We start from the raw sequence: 5872 nt of genomic DNA, 5'->3' as shown, positions 1-5872 counted from the left end.
AGCGTCACGTTTGTTTAGTGTTCTTTCTTTATTAAAAGAGGAATGTATTCATATCACGCTGCGCCTTGGTCTCCTCTATACGACGAACGTGACAGCTACATTGTAATGACATAAATCCTTTCCCTTATAGTTACCCTGAAATAATGCCTCTATAATTACATGTTTTGCACAAATTAGTCTGGACTCTTAGTTTGGTGTTATAATTACTGAAATAATATTGATGAAGTTAGTTATTTATTAATACTATTATTATTGCGTGCTTCAACTGTGCACAGCTATTGGACAAAAATAAATGAGGACTTTCCTGTCACACTATATATAAATTGTAGTTCACCGGATGAATCTATGGGCACCAAGGGTATTAGAGTTTGACTCCAGGACATTATCATAGAGTAGATCTGCTCTCCAAAATGGAGGGAAATTGAGAAAATGCAAACGCACGTCAAATGGATGTCAGACCATGATCCCTGCTATGATTGACATGACACCTGAGAGACTGTCTTTCCATGCAGCCTTCCTACAGAGTTTTAAAAATCCCTTTGGGTATAGTCACTGTCTCATTCAAGGATGGAAAAGTGACCTCACATCCGTATATAAACCATGTTATGTGAGAAGGTTGGGCTCTCAATTCTACGACCATGGAGCTATAGAGAATTGTCCCATGACTCTGAGAACAGCTCAATGAAAGTCATTAACAAATTCAGGAGAGAGGAATTACATTTCAGCATCAACAAAAACTTCAGCATCCAAACTAAGAACTTCCCAATTAGTTCAAATTTGGCATTTTATAATTGAATAACTTGCGTTATTATTTGAATATTTTACCTTTGGTTATGATGAATCTGAAGTCAACATATTTTGTGTTGTGACTGGAATAATCAAGGATACAAGTGAATATAAATGATTAAATAATCCATCCACAGCTGTTATATTTAAAGGGAAATGACACGTTCTGACCTTAGTTCCATTGTTTTTGTCTTTGTTTTAGTATGGTCAGGGCGTGAGTTGGGGTGGGCAGTCTGTTTGTTTTTCTATATGGGTTTTTGTGTTCAGCCTAGTATGGTTCTCAATCAGAGGCAGGTGTCGTTAGTTGTCTCTGATTGAGAATCATACTTAGGTAGCCTGTGTTTCACTTTTGGTTTGTGGGTGTTTGTTTTCGTGTGTGTGTTTGGGCTACACGGTACTGTTTCGGTTTTGTATATTTCATGTTTATTATTTTGTTCCAGTGTTCAGTTGTTTTTGAATAAATCAATATGGACACTTACCACGCTGCGTTTTGGTCCGATCCTTACTCCTCCTCAGACACGGGAGGAAATCCGTTACAGGAAATTTCAAAATAGATAGAGGAAGATAAGTGTTTCCAATGACATCATCAACCAATTAGTAGGCAATTAATTGGTTAGTAGGCAAGGAAGCAATTAGTAGGCAATGTCTACTCATAATTGGTTAAAATGATTTGATGCACACTGATGTCATTAGAAAAACGTATCTTCCTCTATCTGTTTATCCACAGAACATACAGTACCAGTCAAACATTTGGACACACCTACTCATTCAATTTTTCTTTATTTTTACTATTTTCTACATTGTAGAATAATAATGAGTACATCAAAACTATGAAATAACACATGGAATCATGTAGTAACCAAAAAAGTGTTAAATAAATCAGAATATAATTTGTATTCTCAAAGTAGCCACCCTTTGCCTGGATGGCAGCTTTGCACACTCTTGGCATTCTATCAACCAGCTTTGTGAGTTAGTCACCTGGAATGCATTTCAATTAACAGGTGTTCCTTGTTAAACATTTATTTGTGGAATTTCTTTCTTAATGCGTTTGAGCCAATAAATTGTGTTGTGACAAGGTAGGGTTGGTATACAGAAGATAGCCCTATTTGGTAAAAGACCATGTCCATATTATGGCAAGAACAGCTCAAATAAGCAAAGAGAAACGACAATGTCAGAGATATGCGTATAGGTGGCAGGGAAGTCAGGCGCAGGAGAGTCAAACGGAGTGTAAAATGGAGTCTTTTAATAAATGTCCAAGTAACATGCTCCATAACAATTAAATGAAAAATGAATATAAACAAATATGGGTACGAAGTCCCGTCGCGCACCTATACAAAAAACACTACACTGACAATAAACAATCTCTGACAAAGACATGAGGGGAAACAGAGGGTTAAATACACAACAGGTAATGAATGGGATTGAAAACAGGTGTGTGGGAAGACAAGACAAAACCAATGGAAAATTAAAAATGGATCAATGATGGCTAGAAGACTGGTGACGTCGAACGCCGAGCATCGCCCGAACAGAGGCAACGACTTCGGCAGAAGTCGTGACAGACAGTCCATAATTTATTTCAGACGTGAAGGTCAGTAAGTAAGGAACATTTCAAGAACTTCAAAAATTTCTTAAAGGGCAGTCACAAAAACCATCAAGCGCTATGATGAAACTGTCTCTTGTGAGAACCGCCACAGGAAGGGAAGACTCAGAGTTACCTCTGCTGCAGAGGATAAGTTCATTAGAGTTACCAGCCTCAGAAATTGTAGACCAAATCAATTATTCAGAGTTCAAGTAACAGAGACATCTCAATATCATATGTTCAGATCTGTTCATGGTCTAATTGCTGCAAAGAAACCACTACTAAACAACACCAATAAGAAGAAGAGACTTGCTTGGGCCAAGAAACACGAGCAATGAACATTAGACCGGTGGAAATCTGTGCTTTGGTCTAATGAGTCCAAATTTGAGATGTTTGGTTCTAACAGCTGTGTCTTTGTGAGACACAGAGCAGGTGAATGGATGATCTCATGTGTGGTTCCCACCGTGAAGCATGGAAGAGGATGTGTGATGGTGTGGGGGTGCTTTGCTGGTGACAATGTCTGTTATTTATTTAGAATTCAAGGCAAACTTAACCAGCATGGCTACCACAGTATTCCACAGCGATGTGCCATCCCATCTGGTTTAAGCTTAGTGGGACTATCATTTGTTTTTCCACAGGGCAATGACCCAACACACTTCTAGGCTATGTAAAGGCTATTTGACCAAGAAGGAGAGTGATGGAGTGCTGCATCAGATGACCTGGCCTCCATATTCACCTGACCTCAACCAAATTGAGATGGCTTGGGATGAGTTGGACCGTAGAGTGAAGGAAAAGCAGCTAACAAGTGCTCAGGATATGTGGGAACTCCTTCAAGACTGTTTAAAAGCATTCCAGGTGAATCTGGTTGAGAGAATGCCAGGAGTGTGCAAATCTGTCATCAAGGCAAAGGGTGGCTACTTTGAATAATCTAAAATCTAAAATGTATTTTGATTTGTTTAACACTTTTTTTCTTACTACATTATTCCATATGTATAATTTCATAGTTTTGATGTCTTCACTGTTATTCTACAATGTAGAAAATATTAAAAATAAAGAGTAGGTGTGTGTCAACTTTTGACTGGTGCTGTAGAAACATGCCATTTGTTGATGTTGGGGTGGTGCTTGAGTTGATGAATATTAAGTAGAAATATTCTGAAATGTCCCTCTAAGCCAATATTCATGACACTTATTTTATTTGAATTTAATTTCAAAACTCATCTTAATGAGCAAAAAACAGTCTTCATAATTTGGAATATACACACGTTAGAGTTTTATATTACCCAAAACCACTCTGTGATGAAGGTTGAGCTACTGTGTCAAAATTGCAATACCAGTTGGATTTAATTAATTGAGCTGCTTACAGGTTGGGTTTCAATCAAACTGGTGGAGCTCAGGCAATTTAAAATAAAACAAAACACATTTTGATGTAAATGGAAATTATCAGATTTTTCTGCAGTGCGAATTTGATAGAAAACAGCCCAGAGTGGAAGTTGGTAAAAGTTTTCTAGTAATTGTTCTTACAGAATGTCAAAAAAAAAGGTGAGCTGGGATCCTGCTTGGGAAGAGATTCTCTATTTCTGAAGGTACTATAGGAGAATTAATCACGACACAGGCCTATTTTTCCTCCTGGAAATAACCCAAGAAGCAGTAATTTATGAAACAGGAATTGGATGGTATAAGTGTTCCTCTCCCTTGGTAATCCCTCTGGGTAACTGAGGAGACTGTACACACACTGAAACCCACACACTGAAACATACACACACTGGTAGACAGTGAGGGAAACAGTGCAGATCCTCCTCCTTCATCCTCATTGCCTGTGTCACCATGGCGATTTGTTTCATTATCCAGCCAAACAGACTGTTTCACAGGTGGTTTTGGTTAATTGAAAATGGCATATTTTATCATGAGAAGTATCTTCCTACTCACTTTGCACACTGTGCAGAATCCTCCCGTTTCATATTTAGCTTGATTAAATAGCTCTGACTTTTTAAGAAGACAATGTATGAGTTGAACACATTTACTGTAGCATACCTTTAACCTGGATGAGCCACTTCCCTTCACTACCAATGTAACTACCAATGTGACGTGATTATATTGCATGCAGTGAAGTCCATGCATGATCATTTTGTGTTATCCAAATGGAACTGTGATTTAAGACCCGTGTTAGTAAAAAAAACTGTCACTGTATGTCTTGAGTGGAGTGTGTATTTCTGAATGTGTTTCTGACTCTACGATGTGCTCTGTGTGGTGTTGGTGTATGAGGCCCTGCAGCATGGCTGAGCAGTAATTGGTAGGGTGGTCAACCCGATAAGCGTTTGAAGATTGCAGGGAAAAACCTAAATGGTCTGACTGATACGATTTAAGGAGCTCTTAGAGGCATAGTGAGGCAGATTTTACAGTATGTTGGAACAATGATGTCACCGCTATTCCACTGTAAAACCTCCACACACAGAAATAATGGATTTTCAGTCATTTTATTTATTTATTTATTCACTGTACTATTTCCCGGACAGCAGTACTGGCCTTGGACAAAATCAATAAGTGTACTTTCAATAAGTAACTGTCCTTTCAATTGCCTATATTCCATGTGGGAAAATAGGCAAATCGTGTATCGTATACTATCATTACTTTCCATAAAATCGTTCATATTCACATTGCCAATATCAATCAAGCCTGTTAGTACCTTGATTGGATGATAAGGATATGGTTTTACATCTCTGGACCTGTTTCAAAGCCAGCCAAACTGTGTTCCCTTCAGCGTAGTAATTGATTGGATGATAAGGATATGGTTTTACATCTCTGTACCTGTTTCAAAGCAGCCCAAACTGTGTTCCCTTCAGCGTAGTAATTGATTGGATGATAAGGATATGGTTTTACATCTCTGGACCTGTTTCAAAGCCAGCCAAACTGTGTTCCCTTCAGCGTAGTAAATGATTGGATGATAAGGATATGGTTTTACATCTCTGGACCTATTTCAAAGCCAGCCAAACTGTGTTCCCTTCAGCGTAGTAATTGCTCCAATTAGGAAAGTTAGACTTCAGATCTAAACACCTACTAGTTCAGTAGGAAGAATGCTGGGGTATTATACCACTTCTGCTTGTTTCTGGTTCATGTGCGGCATTATCTGTAACCATTGTAACAACAATGGCCTTTCGAATCATACTTTTGTAGTCCAATTGGGTCAAATTTAGATCAATGTTGATGCATGTCAAAACCTTGAAATACACTGCTATTACTATTTAGTCATTTCAATTTTCATATGAAGTTTTCTTGATATTTTGAGTTGTTGTTTTTCTATTTGTTATCCCATTAACTCGATTCAATTAAATTGCCATGCTGAGAAATAAATACTTGCTATCATCTCTAAACCAGACATTTGGACCCCTAAACAACACATCCTGCAAAGATTTTGTCCGTTCTCATCAGTAATATATATATTTGTCTGATCAACACGGACCAATGCATAGTTTCTCCAATAAAAACACAACATGGTTTTCCTTGTCAAAT

Source organism: Oncorhynchus mykiss, chromosome 28, assembly GCF_013265735.2.
Source record: "Oncorhynchus mykiss isolate Arlee chromosome 28, USDA_OmykA_1.1, whole genome shotgun sequence".
In the NCBI taxonomy this organism is placed as follows: Eukaryota; Metazoa; Chordata; class Actinopteri; order Salmoniformes; family Salmonidae; genus Oncorhynchus; species Oncorhynchus mykiss.
Note: the sequence above shows the minus strand (reverse complement) of the source record.